Here is a 21,468-nt window from a genome sequence, read left to right on the forward strand (position 1 = left end):
CCTAATCCTTCTTGCCATGCCTATTTTTGTGCCCCATCATGGCTCTCCTCAGTCCATTTGTGAGCTCCTTTCTCGCAAGCCTGTAATCCTCTAAAGCTGTGCGAGATTCTTGATTCCTTTTTACGAGACGTTCCTCTGTTCTTGTCATCCAAGGTTCCTTAACCTTACCCTTTCTTACCTGTCTCAGAGAAACAAATTTGTGTATCACTCGCAACAACTGCTCCTTAAACCGTCTCCATATGTATGCTGTGCCCGTTCTGTGGAACAATTGCTCCCAGGCTGTACTTCCCAACTCCTGTCTGATAGCATCATAATTTCCTTTTCCACAATTAAATATTTCCCATTGGAAACTGCTCCTTTCACTCTCACAGACGATGCCACATGTGAGGCATTTGTGATCATTTTCACCAAAGTGCTCTCCCACTGTGAGTTCTGACACCTATCCTGGCTCGTTGCCGAGGACCAAATCCAAAATATCCTCTCCCCTCGTCGGTCTGTCTACATACTGAGCAAGGAAACCCTCTTGAACACATCTGACAAAAACGGATTCATCCACACCATCTGCACTTAGGAGGTTCCAGTCGATATTGGAAAAGTTGAAATCATCCATAGCAATTAACCTGCTACTTTTGCATTTTTCCAGAATCTGCCCGCCTATGAGATCTTCAATCTCTCTACTGCTATGAGGTGGTCTGTAGAAAACCTCCAATGCGGTGACTGTTCTCTTGCTGTTCCTAACTTCCACCCGTACTGACTCAATGGACAAGCCTTCCTCAACAACCTTCATTTCTGTAGCTGTGACGCACTCTCTGATTAGCAATGCTACTACCCCCTCCTCGTTTTCCATCCACCCTGTCCTTTTTTTAGATAACTTATAGTGTGTAAACAGGCCCTTCCGCCCAACAAGTTCACACCAACACTCCATAGAGCAACCCACCCAGAACCATTCCCCTACGTTTACACCTCCTTTTAACACTACGGGCAATTTAACATGGCCAATTCACCTAACCTGCACATTTTTGGATTATCGAGGGAAACCGGATCACCCGGAGGAAACCCTCGGGGAAAATTTGCAAACTCCACACAGACAGTTCCCTGAGGTGGGAATTGAACGCGGATCTCTGGCGCTGTGAGGCAGCAGTGCTAAACACTGCGCCACCGCGCCGCCCCTAAATATTTTTAAACGTTCTAAACCCTGGACCATCAAGCAACCATCCCTGCCCCTGTGAAACCCACGTCTCTGTTATGGCCATGACATCGTAGACCCAAGTACTGATCCATGCTCTAAGTTTGTCACTCTTATTTCGGCCATTCCTTGCATTAAAGCAGACGCACTTTAACTGATCCCTTTGTTTCATCGCGTGAGAAACCTTCCTGATAGATTCAATATATCCCTGTCACTTTCCCGTCTGCAACTAATCCCCTCTCAGACATGTGGTCTGATTCCTACCCCCCTGCCAAACTAGCTTAAACCCGTACGAATCACACGAGCAAACCTCCCAAAAAGGTCATTTGTGCACCTCCAATTCAGGTGCAACCCATCCTTCATGTGCAGGTCCCACCTTACCCAGAATGTATCCCGATGGTCTAGGTATCTGAGGCCCTCCCTCCTGCACCAGCCTCGCAGCCAAGTGTAAAGCTGCATTCGCTGACTCTTCCTCATCTCACGAGCTCATGCCACTGGTAGCAAACCTGAGATCACTACTCTACTCGTCCTACTCTTCAGCTTCCAAACTAACTCTCTGTAGTCACTTTTCAGATCCTCAGTCCCTTTCCTGACTATATCGTTGGTGCCAAATGATCTGGTTTTTATAGCCTTCTGTGGTAAGGAATTCCACAATTTCACCACTTTCTGGCTAAAGACGTTTCATCTTATCCCCTTTCTAATGGGTTTTCCCTTTGCTCTAAGCCTGTGTCCTCCTGCCAGTGCAAACGGCCTCCCAATTTTGTCTGTATCCAGGTCATTCAGTATTCTGTAAGCTTCAATTGGATCACCCTTCATCCTTCTAATCTCCATCGAGTATAAACCCAGAGTTCTCCAGCGTTCCTCATGTGTTAAACTTTTCATTGGTGAACCTTCTCTTGACACACACCACGTCTCGTACATCCTTCCTGAGGTATGAGGCACAAAATACTGGAAATGTGGTCTGACCAGAGCATTAGAAAGCCTCAGAATCGCCAGCATTATATCCTACTCCTCTCAAGATGAATGACAACATTGTATCTGCCTTCTTATCTACTGACTCAACCTGCAATTTTATCTAAGGCAAATCCTGCGCTTGGAATCCCAAGTCCCTTTGTTGCTCAGGTTTCTGATTGTTTTCCCCATTTAGTAAATAGTCCATGCCTGTATTCTTCATACCAAAGTTTATGACCTCATACCCTCCCACATTGTATTCCATCTCCTACTCCTTTTCCCACTCTCCCAAACTGTCGAAATCTTTCTGCAGACTCCCTGCCTCCTCAATATTACATGCCTCTCCACCTGTCTTTGCTTCATCTGCAAACGTAGCTAGAATGCCTTCTGTCCCGCCCCTCAGATCATTAACCTGTAAAGTGAAATGTTGTGGTCCCAACACTGACTCTTGTGGAACACTGCGAGTCACTGGCTACCATCCTGAGAGGGACAATTTTATCCTCATTCTGCATCCTGTAAGAGACCCAACCTTTTATGCATGCTAGTACCTGTCCTCTGACACCATGGGTCCTTATCTTACTCTGCAGCCTCCTGTGTGGTACCATTTCAGAGACCTTCTGGAAGTTCAAATAGGTAACTCCCTTTGGTCCAACCCTTCGTTACCTCCTCAAAGAATTCTCATTATCTTGAGAGCAGTGTAGGTTATTGAAATGGGGAGCAATCAGAAGGTCAGGGTCATTCAAACAGACAGAGTGGAGATGTTCCTCAAATCAGTTTCTATTTGGATCACTAATGTAAAGGAGACTGCATTGTGAGCAGCAATGACAGGAGATTGGATTGAAAGCGTACAAGTGAAATGTTGCTTCACCTGGAAGGTGTGTTTAGAGCCTTGGACAGTGAAGAGGGAAGAGATGAATAAGCAAATGCTGCAGCTTCTGCATTTACATGGGAAGGTGCCATGGGGGTGTGGGGAAGTGTTCAAGGTAATGGAGCGTGCCACAGAAGGAGTGGTCTCTGTGAATTTCTGACAGTTGGCGGGAGGGGAAGATGTGTTTGATGGTGTGGTCCTGCTGGAGGTGTTGGAAGTGGGGGAGGATGATTCTCTGAATGCAGATTCTAGTGCAGTAGGAAGTGAGGACAAGGGGAGATCTATCATTGTTCTGGGAAGGAGGGGACGGAGTGAGGGCAGAAACGAGGGAGATGGCACAGTCACAGCTGAGGCTCAGTACATCAGAGTGAGGTGTGTGTGTGTGTGTGTGTGTGTGTGTGTGTGTGTGTGTGTGTGTGTGTGTGTGTGTGTGGTTTTGTGTGTGTTGGGGGGAGGGGTCATTTAAGCAGGTAATGATTAATAACTCTCCGTAATGTTTGGCTCTGATGAAAAAGAAGATGATATGAAGATGTGAAGATGAACCACCCATGGTGCACAAAGGCTGTGAAGGATACTAATCAATCACAAACTAAATAATTCAGATTGGTGAGCTGTAGGTAAAAACAATGACTGCAGATGCCAAAAAACAAATACTGGATTAGTGGTGCTGGAAGAGCACAGCAGTTCAGGCAGCATCCAACGAGCAGCGAAATCGACGTTTTGGGCAAAAGCCCTTCATCAGGAATAAAGGCAGTGAGCCTGAAGCGTGGAGAGATAAGCTAGAGGAGAGTGTGGGTGGAGAGAGAGTAGCATAGAGTACAATGGGTGAGTGGGGGAGGAGATGAAGGTGATAGGTCAAGGAGGAGAGGGTGGACTGGATAGGTGGAAAAGAAGATAGGCAGGTCGGACAAGTCCGGACAAGTCAAGGAGATAGTTATTGAGCTGGAAGTTTGAAACTAGGATGAGGTGGGGGAAGGGGAAATGAGGAAGCTGTTGAAGTCCACATTGATGCCCTGGGGTTGAAGTGTTCCGAGACGGAAGATGAGGCGTTCTTCCTCCAGGCATCTGGTGGTGAGGGAGCGGCGGTGAAGGAGGCCCAGGACCTCCATGTCCTCGGCAGAGTGGGAGGGGGAGTTGAAATGGTGGGCCACGGGGCGGTTTGGTTGATTGGTGCGGGTGTCTCGGAGATGTTCCCTAAAGCGCTCTGCTAGGAGGCACCCAGTCTCCCCAATGTAGAGGAGACCACATCGGGAGCAACGGATACAATATTGGTATTAGTGGATGTGCAGATGAAACTTTGATGGATGTGGAAGGCTCCTTTAGGGCCTTGGATAGAGGTGAGGGAGGAGGTGTGGTAACAGGTTTTACAGTTCCTGCGGTGGCAGGGGAAAGTGACAGAATGGGAGGGTGGGTCGTAGGGGGGGTGTGGACCTGAGCAGGTAGTCACGGAGGGAACGGTCTTTGCGGAAGGCGGAAAGGGGTGGGGAGGGAAATATATCCCTGGTGGTGGGGTCTTGGTGAGCTGTAGTGTTGGCCACATTTGGGAAGTTTACTTTTGCAACAAGAAGCAGATTGCATAAACCAAAATACAAAGAAAACATTTCAAAACTGGCAAGAAATATGAAAAGAAACTAACCACAGGAGTTTTCCTATATTGAATAAAAATCGTTCATGATGTGTGTGTGACCCTTGGAAGGAAGGCAGGAAAGAATATTTGGGACAACTCACTGGAGGATGTGACTGGGGAACTGGTTTCAAGGAAGAGGCAGAGAATTTAAAACAGTATTTTACATCGTTCCTCGCAGGGGAATGCACGAAGAGTTTCAGTATTATAAACAAAATTGTAGTCAGATGAAAGTTTTGCACTGTCTCGAACAAAACAAACAAGGCTTTTCTCAAACAGAAAAGACCAAGGGTAAGCAGCTCATCAGTAATTCATAGCTTGCTTTAATAGAAGTGGTTACAGAGTGACTGGTGGCACTGTGTGAAATATTCCATAACTCGCGGGATTGCAGGAGTGGTCCAGTGAAACTGGCGAAACTCCAAAGTGGCGCCTGTCTTCAAGAAGAGAGTGAGTTCAAGTGTTTAGGTGCTCCCTTTGTCTGAATAGTGGAGCATATTTGAGAGGCTTAATGGCCTCATGATGCATTTTCATCCTGAGTCATTTTTTTTAAAAAAGTAAAACTCTACTCCTTCCTCTGATTCGTTACATACTGGAGGGTGAACATTTTGCTGAAGTTGAATTATTTTAAAAATTATCTGGAACATTGTACAAACGACATCACCCAGAGAATTCTAGAAACTGCACCCATAAGAACATTTTATAACCATGTGGGAGTATTGCAGAGGTGTGTGTGTGTGTGTGTGTGTGTGTGAGAGAGAGAGAGAGAGAGAGAGAGAGAGAAAGTGCTGCATTGCAGTGGTGACAGCGTGAGTGTGAGAGAGTATAGAGAATACGGTGACCCTTATCCTGACAAAGTGGAGAAGGATATTGATGCTTTTCCTGTATTGCTGGACTTTTCTTCGGACTGCAGATACTGCACTGAGCTGGGTGGTGTGCTCAGAACATGCTCGGAAGAGAATGGTGCCCCTCTGTACTAGACTATTCTCCAGGACCTCGGTGCCCCTGTCGACAAGCTGTGGTGTAATTTACCATTACCTGCCATGCTCGGGTAAACTTCCATGCCGGAGGAAACATCACAGAAGCGCTTAATAGGAGGCTCACAAGGACTGAGAATGTCACTAGACAGGGGACGAAACGTCTGCAACACAAATTCCCATCTCGGCGAACAGAACCACAATATCGGGAAAACTATGCAGGGCAACTCCAAACTGAGAAACTCAACCGTGTGCCCATTGGCCTTTTAATGATGGCAGCAGTACCAGGGATCACTGAATATCGAGGGGCATCTGGGCGATGGTGAGCACCTCCAACCATGATGGGTGGGAAAATCGGGCTGGCGTTGAATGAGAGGCACACCATGTGGTGCGGTGGGTAGTTAATGAGGTGAGTTCGATAAGACAACACCAGGAAACTAGCTCTGCCTCGTGCAGACATTCTTTATGTGACATTCAATGAAAATGGCACTGAGACAAATTATTGTTCGATTCAGCCCAATGAGTCGAAGATTCTATTGATCCTACTCCCACTTACAACGCTGCAGGACAAATGCTTATCCAAGACTCTCAATCATCTTAACTTACACCAATATCCTGCTCCCTCATCAATCCTAGAAACAGTGGCTTATATTGCAAGATGCTATCGAAATGGTTTCATTTCACAATTTTTAAACCTACTATCAGGTCCTTTTCTGAAATTCTCTTTCAATCTCCCCCTCTCTTTTAAACAACCTCCTCCCATTTGTTGGTATTTAAACTGATTCCACCGCCATCTCTCTCTGACAGTGTGTTTCACACCCACAGCACTCCTGTGTCATGCTATAGTGGAGATATGGAGCTGTAACTGAAGAGGTGCTGCACATCCTGTCACTTCCAGCATGAGCTGCAAGGTTCCCCACACTGGGCAGTGATCTAACACAATGTTACACAGCAATGCAGCGATTGGTGTACACAGCTGCGTATGCTGGGATGGTAACTGCTCCAAATTATTAGATAAATTCACTGCTATTCACTGCACAGCTCCCCATGCTGCACAGATATCCAGTCCGTGTGTATCGAACAATGCCTTTGTGTGTTCTTCACAGCACCCTGTGCTGAACAGATCATCTAGTCCAAGTTTATATATCACTGCACTGTTGGACACAAAAGTAGTGAACTTATGAGCTCTAAACAGTGTTCGATCCTGGACGGATTGCTGAGCAGTGCAGTAACCTGGTCTACGCAGTGCTTCATGCTGAGCAGGTACCTCATCTGGGTTTATGCGTGTCCGGGCTGGATCTGAGAGGTGGATTGAGTATCTGATATATTTCCTGACAAGATTATCAGTCCGCCAGCTCAGCCCATTCCGCTGGTAAATGTGTCGTGCTGTGTTTGAGATAGAATTTACTTTGTCAAAATATTCGACATTAAGCCAAACACAATTTATTCGAAGACTGTCAATAGAAGACAACAAAAGGAAGAGGAACTTGCAATAACTTAATTCTGTTGGAACACTTAATAATAGTTTATTTAACTACTGTACAGTAATTGCTCCAATATGGTATCATCCAATACACACACAAATGTCAAAAAACAAATGCAGGAAAGAGATTAGCTGACATGCAGTTCTCCAATCCAGGAGGAAAGAACATCAAAAGACAGTTCCGAGAGAAATCACAGAGACAATGTGTAGCACCCGGGAGAGATTTACTGCCTTTCAACCCTGCTGAGACCCCAGCAATAACTGGCAAAATGTAAAACTAAGAATCTTGGTTCTGTAAGAGTTTGACAATCACTCCACAGGACCAGGCCGCGACTGCAAGAACACAAGGAATGGACTGGATCTACATCGTCTATGGCTCTGTAGGTGTCTCTCAAAAATGTCTAAACCTACCTAAGCCTTTTAATGCTGAACAGACAAAAGTCAAAGTTAAACATAAATAATAATAATATTATTTCTCAGCAATTCCTACGCTGCCAAAACACAGCAGAATCATCGAGCTTGTGAAGAGAAAGAATTATCTCTCTCCCTCACCTCTATGTTTACAACTGGAGATGTGCCATTAACCCAATAATCATCGATATCAAAATCCCACCCACACTAAGTATTATTATGATATATCAGAGTTGCCGTGAAATGGGGTTAACTGGAGCTGTTTGTTCAGTGACTGTGATTAATATCAGTCTTCCTGGACCTAACTGGGTCACTGGAGCATTTTCCTCTTCCATAATTAGGGACTTCATTCAACTTGTTATGCCATAGTATTCGGCGCAGCGTCAACCTCAAAAAGATTGGGATCAACAGCTACAGAGAAAGAGAGATAAATCAGACTTTGAGAACATTAGAATGTTCCAACAATGGATCAGAATCTGAGAACATTAGACTTGAATGTCACAACAACGGACAGGGCTTCATCCTGGGATCTTTATTGGCTTTCCCAGGATTTGCCACGGTTAGAGTTGCGGATACGAGCCGTACTGATGATTATTCAAGCTGGGTACTATCCCATCCTCGCTATTATTGGCGTTCCTGGTAAGTCTATCTCTGTCAATTCTATAAATGATGCTGAATGTTATTGCTATTCTGGTTGATTATATTTAACAACTACATAAACTTTCAGTCACAAACGCCACTTCCTTCTCATGCATTTCCAAAATACATAATCATAAACATCTGAGAAGGAATAAGACTGTTTGGAACCTTGAGTCTCCTTTCTACCGTGAACTGTTTTATGTCTCCATATTCTCTCTGTGATCAAACCTACCGACACCCACCTACATTATATCTCCAATCTCCAACTCCACCTGAGTTCTGTTGCTGACTTCGCCATCACCTACCCCTTCGTTAACAACAGATTATATGGTTCCAGTTCTCTTCTGACCTCTCTTCCAATTACAAAGTTTTTGACCACAAACTTGTTCTTGTCTCTACAGTAACTTCATAACAGGGACTCTTAAACAGAGTAATAATGTCACTGACAGTGTAATTCAGAGGCACAGGTTATGAATCTAAAAACATTGTTTGAAATCCTACCACAGCCGAAGATTAAATTTAAATTCCAATATCAAAAATTGGAATGAAGCCTAATTTCACTCATGGCAACCATAAACCATCAGGATTACTTTTCTTATTTTATTGATAACCTTTGGTACAGAAACCTAACATGAGTGCCCTGTCTGAACTAAGTGTCACCTCAGATCCACAACAATGTGGTTGCCTCCATATTGCCTTGACAAATGGCCGCGTGGTCAAGGGCCGTTAGAATGGACAACAAATGCTGGTCTTGCCAGTGATGCTGGCATCCCGCAAAACAACAACATTAAAGGTGAAATAACCAAGGAAATGGGGATGCTGGCGATCTGAAATAAAATTCTGCACCGTCCGAAAGAATGTTGGAGAATCTCAGCAGGTATGGCAGTCTGTCGGAAGAAACACAAATAAGGTTTCGAGTTCAGTAAACCTATCAAAACTGAATGCAACTGAGAAATAAGATTATTATATCAGGGATGGTAGGAAGGGTAAGCAGGAGATTTGTGTTGAGTGGATGATGTCCAGCAAGAGAGAGAGAAAGTGACAGAGAAAGAGAGAGAGAGAGGGAGAGGCAGTGAGAGAGAGAGAAAGAGACAGAGAAAGGAAAAGCAAGCAAAAAGATTGCTGATGATGGACTGAAAGGAACACAGAATGGGAAGTTGTTCTACCATTTCCCCTTTTCACATATTCCTGAATATCATTTTTATTACGGGATGTCCTTGCTTACCGTGAGTTATGTTCCCTCTATCTCTCGTCTCTGAATGTTGTGATCAACTCTTATAGTCGCTGAGATGTAGAGAAACGTAATGTTCCATTGTCAACTGCTTCTTTGGAGAGAGGAACTGTTACTGTGCTACGGTGTAGATATGTAAGAGCTTTCTCAGCCAGGAAGAGAAATTGAGGAGACCGCGGCTTTTTCAACACAGAATGGATGCACTACGGGTGTGGGGAATTGACTTGCTGGTGTCATCCAGAAAGTCAGTGGAGGTTCTGTGGATGGTGTTCTCAGGATTGTGATTTCAGCTACTGGGTTCATTCAGGGATCCCCCAAGGGTCTGGGGACCCCACTCTGAATACTGCATTTACAGTGTGTCTTGGCCCATGATAAACAAATGGAACTGAGACGGGAAGGGAAGCTGTGTAAACTGGAAGGCGCGAGGCACTGTATTTTTCTCTCTGGGATTTCCCGGAACATTTGTCGAAGCTGCACCCATTCAGGTGTCAAGTGTAAAACCAGCTTGTCTCAAAATTGAGGTGGACACTGAATTGTATCCCCTCCTTCAGTATAACCTGTAGCTTCACACCAGGGACAGGATTGTGCTGACACTCATGACGAATTAAACTGGATTGATTCTAGAACTATGCAGGCAGCAGTGGGTAATATATCCACCATCTCTGAAGTGCAGTCCACCAATGTATTCACAAGCTTACTGAAACCATCTGCCTGCTGAGAGGAAAGGATTGGTTCCATCTCCACAGGGGAAGGTACAGAATCCAATTTCCAGAACAGAGTGACTGGTAAAAATTGGAAACTGCAGGAAATCAGAATTAATGAAGAGTATTTCATTGACAATCGAATTGAATTGAAGTTTCATAAGTTGCTGCATCTGATGAGCTCCATCTCAGAGTGACTGAGATCAGGACAGAGCTAGTGAAAGAATTACTGATTATTCTTCAAAGCTAGTGAGATTCTGGAAAGGATCCTGCAGACTGGAAAGCAGCCATTCTCAACCTAAATATTTAAAACAGGATGGAGAGGGAAAACAGAAAAATAAATAGTTTGATGTCAGCTGTGAGAAAAAAATTTGGAACCTTTTATAAGGAACGTAACAACTGCATAGTTGGAGAATAATGATATGATTTGGTACATTCGGCCTAGATTCAGGAAAGGGAAATGACCTTTGATAAACCTGTTTGTGGAGATGGTCCGTTGTGACATCGACAGTTAAGAACCAATGGGAGTGGAGTATTTGTAATTTTGGAAGACGCTTGACATGTTTGAATACAGGAGAATGGGGAATGTTAGAGTTCATGGGTAGGTAGGGGTGGAATATATACCACATGGATTAAAAATTGGGTAATGGAGATACGAGAAGAATAGTGTTTTTCTCTGGACTGAATGATCGATGTGTGGCAGCAGGAGACGTGTTTGGGCAATAGCTGTTCATAATGTAGAAAAATGATTCAGTTGTGAACAATAAATATCATCACGTACATTTATATTTATTAAATGGTAGAGAGGTTGGCGAGTGCTTTTATTGAAAAGGACCTGGATGTCCTTGGTCATAAGTCACTGACAGAATTCATACAGAGACAGGAAGTAAATGATATGTGGCTCTTCATGCAAAATGACTGAAGTAGAAAAGTTAGAATATCTTTCCCATTGATCGCGTTTTGTTTAGAGAGTATTTGGTGCATTGTGTAAAGGTTTGGTTTGCTTTATAATCTATGATATCTTTGTCACTGAGAGAGTGCAAAGTAGTTTGACCAGACTAAACACTGGCGTGAGGTTACCATGAGGAGAGATTACAGTAACCATGTGCTTAATCTGTAGCGCTGTGAGAGATGAAGAAGCTGAAACTTGATGGGTATTGACAGAAACTGATTATTTCCCAAACAGCTTAATAGGGTGAACATTTCATATTTTTCATTAAATGTTTGATTCACGACAGTTTACATGCATCTGCAGAGCCCCCATGTCGATTGACAGAGAGGTACAGGCTCTGAATGAACTCTGAACACTTGAATGCACAGTTACAGTGTGACACTGAATGTCACTGTGTACATAATCCTGTCAGCAGCCACAATACCTTCATTCTGAAACAGTTAGTTATCCCCCAATGGCTTCTGACCTCCACGGAGACCATGGGACTGCCTTCTTGGAGATGGAAGGTAACTTGGAGAATGGCTAAAAAATGTTGGCTTCATTCCGACTGCCAGAAAACCATGTTAAAGTAACACATATGTGCCATGAGTAATTAAGCCATGTGGATCAATTTGGAGCAGTCTGTCTGTGCAGCCCCTGCTCTATTTGTTTGTGATGTTGGTGCATCTCTGACACTTTCCTATTCCTGAGTTAGTGGCTTGACAAGCTGAATAACCTCTTTCTGTTCCTTTGTCAGTGACTCCGGGTGTGAAATGGTTCTTTCTGTTCCCATGTACGTGACATGTGGGAGAGAGCATACTCCTACCTTCCTGTCCAACAGGCAGGAGGGGCTGAATGGTCTATCCTTCTTCTTGCCCAGTAGTTTTGATGGGATGAATGGCTTCACCACTTTCTTGTGAAACCAGATTGAGCTGCTGAATGAACTTGTCCTTTTACTGTGGAAATGTACAGTTCTGTTACATAAATGTTACCCAGACTTTAACAGCGCGATCTTGAATGTTGTCCGAGTCTTGCTATACATGGTCACAGACTGTTTCAAGACCTGAAGAGGGACAAATTGTTCTGAAAATTTTGTAGACTTCAGTGAATGCTCCCTCCCTGCTGGCATAGTGGCTCTGTAGCTAACACTGCTGCCTCACAGCACAAGGGTCCCAGGTTCGAATCCAGCCTTGGGCAACTGTGTGGAGTTTGCACATTCCCCACTTGTCTGCATGAGTTTCTTCCGGGTGCTCCTGTTTCCTCCCATCATCCAAAGATGTGCATGCCAGGTGAATTACCCATGCTAAATTGTCCATTATGTTAGGTGCATTAGTCAGAGGGAAATATGTCTGGGTGGGTTACTCTTTGGAGGGTCGGTGTGGACTGGTTGGGTCGAAGTGCCTGTTTCCACACTGTAGGGAATTGAAACTGCTCAGTTTGAACTCAATGGGCTGAATAGTCTCCTTCCACACACTGTAGGGATTCTATGATGACAAACTGGAGATACCTGGGCTGAGAAAGCTACGCTGAGGATCTCCTGCAGATGTGTCCCATGGCTGAGGTGATTGATGCCCACCAGTGATAATCATCTTCCCTTGTGCCGTGAATAACTCCAAAAAGTGTAGAGGTCATAATTAATTCTCATTAAGTGCGATTTTGTTCAGCCTCCTTAATATCATTCTCAGTCAAATACAGCCTTGAGTTCAGGGCCGGTCTCTCTTACCTGAGCCCCTGCGTTACCTCTTTTGCTCATCTCAATAGGTCATGGTGCAGAAGCAGAGAACGTTTTCTTCAAACAGAGGATAGTGAACGTCAGGAATTCTCTTACACAGAGAGCTACATCACTGAGAGAGACCAGTGGTGTCCGGCAGGGATCAGTTCTGGGACTTCTGCTCTTTGTTCCCTTTATAAATGACTTGGATACGGGTGTTGAAGAGTGGGCTAGTAAGTCTGCCGATGACACAAAGGTGGTTGGAGTGGTACAGAATGTGGAGGGCTATTGTAGGTCGCAACGGGATATCGATAGGATGCAGAGCTTGGCTGAAAAGCGGCAGATGGAGTTCAAACTGAAATGATTCACCTTGCAAGCTCGACTGTGATTGTATAATACATGGTAACAGGGAGGATTCTTGGCAGTGTGGAGGAACAGAAGGATCTTGGGGTCCGTGTCCACAGAAAAGTTGCTACCCAAGTTGATCGGGTTGTTAAGAAGGCGTATGGTGTGTTGGTACCAGTTGCAGGGGGATTGAGTTTAAGAGCCGCGAGGTTATGCTGCAGCTCGATAGAGTCCTGCTCAGACCGGACAGGGAATATTGTGTTCAGTTCTGGTCTCCTCATTATAAGAAGGATAAGGAAGCTTTAGAGAGGGTAAAGAGGAGATTTACCAGGATGCTGCCTGGACTGGAGAGCAGGTCTTATGAAAAAACCATGAGGGAGTGAGGGCTTTTCTCACTGGAGGTGTACAAGATGGTGAGAGGCATAGAGAGAGTGAATAGCCAGAAAGATTTTCCCAGGACAGAAATGTCTATCAGTAGGTGGCATAATTTTAAATTAATTGGAGGAAGGTTTAGGGGAAATATCAGGGTAGATTCTTTACACAAAGAGTGGTGGGTGTATCGAATGCACCGCCAGCAGTGGTAGTAGAGTCAAATACTTAGATTTAGATTACTTACAGTGTGGAAACAGGCCCTTCGGCCCAACAAGTCTACACCGACACGCTGAAATGCAACCCACCCATACCCCTTAAGACAGTAAATAGACTCCAGCTGCTCCTGTATAGCAGGTTTGAGGGGTTGAATGGAGCACAGAAACATGGGACTGAGAAGCAGGAGTAGGTCATGAGAGAATTTGAGCCTTCTCCACCAGGCATTAAGATTGTGGCTGATCAGATTGTGGTCTCAGCCTCATCGTCCTGTCTGTGTCCCATTATCCGTGACTCACTTCTCTGTCAAATCTTTAACTAACTCAGCTGTGAATACTTGTGATCAGAGAGGCACCACAAACTTCCGGGGAAGAGGATTCCCATTCGAATGGCCCTTTTAGAATTTTTCCTCATCCCGCTGTGAGAATAAGAGAATCATGCAGAGTGGAAACACATCGTTTTGTCCAAATTGTCCACGCCAATCTGGCATCTTAAACAGATCTCTTCCCACTTGCCAGCATTTGGCCCACATCCTCCTTAACCATTCCTATTTATGTACCTGTCCAGATACATTTTAAATGTGTAATTGTACACCCTTTCACCAGTTCCTCTGACAGTACACCCACCAGACTCTGTATGAAATAGTTTTCACTCAGGTCCCTTCTAAGATTTTTCCCTGTCTCCTTCACCTTATGCCGTCTAGTTCTGGACGCCCCTACACTGGGAAAAAGGATCTTGCCCATTCAGACTATCCATGTCCCTCAGGACTTTTTAAAAACCTCTGTCATGTCACCATTCATCCTCTGACAGTCCAGGGGAACAAGCCTCAACTTGTTCATTATTTCCCTGTAGCTCAAACCCTCAGGGTCCAGAATATCCTTGTAAATCTTTTCTGCAACCTTTCAAGCTTAGCAACATCCATCCTTTAGCAGAGTCAACTGACATGTATGCAGTATTCTTAAAGTGGCCTCACCTTTATACAAGCACAACTCGCTACCCCTACTCCTATACTCAATGTTCTGACCGATGAAGGCAAACATGCGAACTATGTTCCTCACCACTCTACCGAACTAAACTCTACTTTCAAGTAACTATGAATCTTCACCCGTAGATCACTTTGTTCAGCAACATCCCCAGGGCACTGCCCTGCATTAACTTACCAAAATGCCAAACCTCACAAATATCTAAATTGAACTCCATCTACCATTCCTTGGCTCATTGTTGGTCAAGGATCCCGTTATATTCTGACATGATATTCTTCACTGTCCACTGAACCACGTTGGTGATGTTATCTGTAAACTTACTAACCATGCCTCTGATAATCACATCAAATTTGCTCATATCGGTGAAGAAAACAGTGAGCTCAGCATTGATTCTTTCAGCACACCGCTGGCCATAGGTCTCCAGTCTGGAAAACAATCTATTACCTTCAATCCAATTTTGTATCCAATTGGTTAGCTTTTCCTAGATTGTATATAACCTAATTTTAGTAATCTGTCTACGATGGAGAACGTTATTAAATGCCTTGCTGGAGTCTTTGAAGACAATGTATACCACAGTGTCACCTCTTCATAATACTCAATCACATTAATTAAACATGATTTCCATCACACAAATCCATATTGACTGATCCTCATCAAACCTTGTCTTTCTCAATAGATGTATATCCTATCCCTCAGAATCCACTCCAACGAACACCTCGACACTGACACTGGCTGATTGAGTCGATAACTCCCTGTGATTTTTTGACTTACTGCTCCCTTTTCTAGCCCCAGTCTTCCACTGGCCACAAAAAATATTTATAACTAGGTTGGTGATATGGCCAAAGGTTGGTGATATGGCCATACGTTCTCATAGTGTGTCAGGATCAGTGTTAGGAACAAGTTAGGCAGATTTCTTTAACCTACTAAACCAACACGTTTATGACCAAAACAAAATTGCTCAAACTCTGATGGAAAGAGGAATGACGAGAGGATATTGCAAGTATGTACATAGATATTTCCCTTTGAAACATAATGAGAAACGGGCGCATGCGCGCGCGCAAACACACACACACACACACACACACACACACACACACACATACACACACACAAACACACACGTATTGTTGATAACAAACTGAAAAGCAAAATATCTGCAAAGTTAACTTGAAAGAACATTGTCCAAATATGATTCGAACTCATGACCAATGGAAAGATGAGAGTTCGACCCAAATGCTGTTCTATTTGTAGGGTCATGAAGTCCTACAGCATGGAGAGAGGCAGAGAGGCCCTTTGGCCCAAACCCGTCCATGCTGACCCAAATATCCAACTGCACTAAACTCATTTCCCAGCACTTGGCCCATAGAATTCTTGTCCTTTCCTATCCATGCACTTGCCCAAATGCTGGTTAAATATCGTTAATATAAATGCTTCAACCACTTCTGTTGGCAGCTCATTCCCTTTGTGTACCACTCTCTGTGTAAAACATTTTCCATCAGTTTCCCTTTTATTCATTCCCCTCTCACCTTAAACTGATGCCCTCTCCTCTTCGATTCCTCAATTCTGTCCATGTCCTGTGCTCTAAAGAAAAAAGTCCTCGCTTGTCCAATCTCTCCCTATAATTCATACTGTTGAGTCCTGACAACATTTTTGTAAAATCCGTCTGCACACATTCCAAATTAAAATCAGCCTTCCGATCGCAATGTGACTAAAACTGATCGCAGCACTACAAGTGTAGCCTCACCAACGTCCTGTATACCTGCAATGTAAGTTCCCAACTGCTCTCCTCCATGTCCTAACGGATGAATTCTACTGTGGCAAAAGCCTTCTTCACTACCATGTCTAACTATGACCCCACTTTTTGAGAACAGTGGACCTAAACTCCATGGTCCCTCTGCTCAACTACACTCCTTAAGGTCCTAAGAATCAGCATGAAACTCCTACCTTGATCTAACTTAGTCAAAATATTTCTCGGCCCACTTCTCCAGTTTGATCAAGTTCCTGCTGCAATTTCTGACATACATCCTCACTGTCCACGATACCACCTATTTTAGTGTCATTTTCAACTTTCCTAATTATGCCTTAGACATTCGCAAGAGTATCATTGTTATACATAACAAACAGCAATGGGCCCAGCAGCGACCCCGAGGCACTTCATGTGTCACAGGCCTCCAGTCCGAGAGCATTCTTCCACTATTATCCTCTGCGTACTACCATGAAGACAATTGCGTGTCCAATTTGACAGCTCCTACTGGATTCCATGATACTGTAATCTTCCAGACCAACCTATCAAAGGCTTCACTGAAAACCATACAGACTATGTCTACCGCCCTGCCCTCATCAACATTCCTGCTCATTTCATCAATGAGGTCAAACAAATTTTAGAGGCATGATCTTCCACTCACAAAGCCATGCAATCTTTCCAGTTGAAATACAACTGTTAATAATTATTTAAATTAATAATAATAAAGTAATAAATAATAAAATATGACATTTTCAGTGGAGAATAAAATATCCATGGTATGTGATATTGGAACGTGCATCATAGATGAAGGGCAGAATAGATTTTGTCCCTGTGTCATTGAACTGTGTTGAAAAAAGCAAGGTTGGCATGGTGGTTCAGTGGCTAGTACTGCTGCCCCATAGTGCCATGGATCCAGGTTTGGTTCCAGCTTCGGGTGACACTCTGTGTGGTGCTTGCACATTCTTACTGTGTTTGTGTGTGCTTCCCTTGGCTGCTCCATTTCCCTCCAACAATCCAAAGATGTATAGGTCAGGTGAATTGGTCATGCTACGTTATCCATAGTGTAGGGTGTAGGTTTGCTCGCTGTGCTGTAGGTTTGATATCCAGACCTTCCATTACCTGGCTAGGTAACCTCATCAGTGGCGACCTCCAAGTGAAGGGTAGGGAAATGGCACTGGGTGGGTTACTGTTTGGAGGGTCGATTTGGTCTTGTTGAGGGAAATGGCATGTTTTGACACTGTAGGGAATCTGAAAAAAAAACTATTTCTAAAAAAAACCCTATTTTTCCAAATGCATGTATATCTCATCCCTCAGAGTCTTCTCAGGTAACCTACCTACCACAGATGTTAGGTTTCCTCGTCTATCGATCCCAGATTCCTCTTTGCTTCCCTTCTTGAATCATGGCACAACATTTGGTACTCTCCAATATTCTGGAAACTAACCTGTAGCTAATGATGATGCATAAATATCAACCAGGGTCCCTGTAGTTTCTTCTGTAGCCTCTTGCAGTATTCTTGGATGCAACTGTTTAGGACCAGGAGATGTATCCACCTTCATACATTCTAATGCATCCATCACGTCTTCTCCTGTGATATTGACTGACCCCAAGATAACACCATGACCTTTGTTAACCTCCCAATTTTAATGTATTTCTCCACGGTAAACACAGAGGAGAAATATTCATTGAGAATCTCGCAATTCTCCTACGGTCCTAGACATGCATGTCCATTTTGGATTTTTAGGGGTCATATTCTCATTTAGCTATTCTTTTTACTTTAATATACTTAATGAACCTCTTTGGATTCACCATAATCTTCTCAGCCAAGGCTATCTTGTGCCCACTTTTCGCCCTCCTGATTTCCTCCTTCAGTAAACTATTGTATCACCTGTACACCTCCAGCTATTCCCTCGATCCCAGCTGCTTGGACCTGAGCAACGCCTCCTTATTGCTGGTCAAAGCCTCAATATCTCTTGACATCCGAGGTTCTCTCTTCCTACCAACCTTGCCTTTTACCCTCACAGTAACATATAGACCTTGAACTGTAGATATTTCACTTTTAACGTCCTCCCACTTGCAGGAGGTCCCTTCGCCTGCAAACAAACTCCTCCAACCAACCCCTACAAGCTCCTGTCTAATTCCATCAAAGTTCGCCTTGCTCCAACTTTGAACTTGAACATGTGGAGCAGTTTTGTCCTTCTCCATAATTATTTAAAAATTAATAGAACTATGGTCACTGGTCGCAGAGTGCTCTCCCGCAAGTCACCTCATTCACTTGCCCTGCTCTAGACATTAGAGTAGGTCACGCTTCGTCCCTTCCCAAGTTGCACCCTCTACCGACTGCTTGAGGAAACTATTCTGAACACATTTAATAAATACACCCCATCTCAATCCTTAATTCTCTGTCATTCCCCGTCTGTGTTAAGAAAATTAAAATCTCCTACTAATGCAATCCTATTGGCCCTGCAAGTCTCCCCAGTCTGTCTACATATTTTTGTTCCCCAATTCCTCATTTACTATTTGGGGGCCTATAGTACAATCCAAATACTATCACCTTTCCCTTCTTATTTATTAGCTCCCCAGACAAATCCTCACTGGATGATCCACCAGTTATTTTATCTCTGTTTACTGCTGTGTTACTCGCCTTAATCAAAAATGAAATTCCCCGTCCCCTCCTTCCACCATCTCTGTCCCGCATATAGCACCTGTACCCTGGTACATTAAGCTGTCAGTGCTGTCCCTCTCTTAGCCATGTCTCGGTAATGGCTATAAAATCCCAGTCCCAAGCACCGATCCATGCCCTGAGTTCATCGGACTTACCTGTCAACCATCTTGCATTGAAACAGTTGCAATTTAATCCAACAGGCATTCCTTGCTCCATGTCGTTGTCTAGCCTGACCTGTCTCTTCATTTTACTGTTTCTGCTTACTGTATCTCCTTCCAGCCTCGCACTTGCCTCCCTGCTGTTGAGGATCCCACCCCTCCCCAGCCAATCTAGTTGAAACCCTTCCTTGCAGCACTTGCAAACCTGCCTGTCAGGATATTGGTCCCCTTCCAGTTCAGGTACAACCTGAACACGTCACCTTGCCCCACAAAAGAACCCAGTAATCCAAAAATCTCTGCCCCCTGCACCAATTCTTTAGCCACCCCTTCATCTGCCATATCCTCCTGTTCTTACCCTCACTAGCATGGAGCACTGGAAATAAACTGGATATTACCACTGTCGTTTATCCTTTCCCCGAGCTCTCTACAATCACTCTGCAGGATATCATCACTATTTCTACCTGTGTCACTGTCGTTTGTACCAATGTGCACAATGACTTCTGGCTGCTTCACCACCCCCCCCCACCCCCACCACCGGTGAGAACATTCTGCAGCCGCTCTGAGACATCCTGGACCCTGGGCATGTGGGAGGCTACACACCATTCCAGATTCCCATTTGCAGCCACAGAATCTCCTGTCTGTTCTCCTCACCATCGTGTCAGATAATTAGTTCTGTAGTTATTCTGCTTGCACAGCCTTCTGACAATGGGATTTCTTCATGAAACAGTTGAATTTAGCTGAATTGTTTTGCTTCAGGCAATGGGCAGATTCCAATGAATCCTCATCAGGAATCCTCCATTAGTGGTAAAGACGACTTTTCACTCCACACATTGCTGTGATGAGCGATAGGGAAACAGAAAGGGAGCAATAGAATGTTTCTCCACAGATAGGTTATATTTTCCATCTGTAAGTTAAATCAGTAACGTTATCAGTCCCACACTGGACTCAGTGAGCTCTTCTTGAATATTGTCTGAACTATATGACTGCATCAGATTCTCGACTCCAGGTCAGTGTATGATTGCAGAATATATTCATTAACGATTCGTGTTCCTACTTGTTTTGACGATGTGTTAGTATGTGCTTGCATAATGTAAACATAAGCGTTTCATGTCTTCACAATGTCTGTGTTAAAATGAATATTCTTAAACATATACAGTAATTGCTGGAAAAGCTCAGCTTGTCTGTCAGCATGTAGGAAGAGAATTTACAGTTCAATGTTTCTGTCCAATGACCATTCCTTTAAACCTGACTTATTCTTAAAGTATTTCCCCAGTTTTATTCTCCCACACAATGAGAAATATCCATCCGGTATTCACCAACTACACTCTTCTCAAGGTCTTATATGGTCAAGAAAACATCCCTCACTCTCAGGCCGAACTGTTAATTCTTCATAACGTAATGTCTTCATCCCAAGAATGAGTAAAGAGAAAAATCTTTGAGACGTTTCGAAAGCAATTTTTTTTTTATTTTCAGTTTAGACAGTTATAACCACACATAATACAACAGATGTAATCTCAGCAATGCCCTGTACTGATGCAGAAAACATCGCTATTTTCATACCCAACACCCCTTGCATGAAACAGAATCACGACATTTACCTTCCAAATCACTTGCTACATCTTCAGGTTAATTTGATGTGATCCATGTACTAAGACATAAAATTCCCTCTATTACACTCAGTTCTGCATTCTCCTTACATTTAAATAAATTTCTGCTGTTTCGCCTTTTCCCCAAAACAGAAAATCTCCATCACATATATATTGTACTGTTTTTTTTCTGCTGAAGTTTTGCTCACAGCTATCCTCTGTCTGTATGCCATTGCTTTTTGCTGTGCCCTCCCCCAATCTGTGTCCCATTGCAGACGTTCTGCACTCCCACTGTCTGTATCCTATAGCAGACTCTCTGCCCTACTCCATCTGTATCCCATGGCAGACGTTCTGCCCTTCCCCTGTCTGTATCCCATTGTAGATGCACTGCCCTCGCTCTGTCCTCCGCTGTCTGTATACCATTGCAGATCCTCTGTCTCCCCCTGTCTGTATCCCATGCAGACGCTCTGCCCTCCTCCTGTTTGTATCGCAAAGCAGACGATCTGCCCTTCCCTGTCTGTATCCCATTACAGACGGACTGCCTTCAGCCGTCTGTATCGCATTGCAGAAGCTCTGCCCTTCCCCTGTCTGTATCCCACTGTAGATGTACTGCCATCGCTCTGCCCTCCACTGTCTCGATCCCATTGCAGACGCTTTGCCTTCCCCTAGCTGTGTCCCATTGCAGACACTCTGC

Source organism: Chiloscyllium punctatum, chromosome 14 (genome assembly GCF_047496795.1).
Source record: "Chiloscyllium punctatum isolate Juve2018m chromosome 14, sChiPun1.3, whole genome shotgun sequence".
Lineage (NCBI taxonomy): Eukaryota > Metazoa > Chordata > Chondrichthyes > Orectolobiformes > Hemiscylliidae > Chiloscyllium > Chiloscyllium punctatum.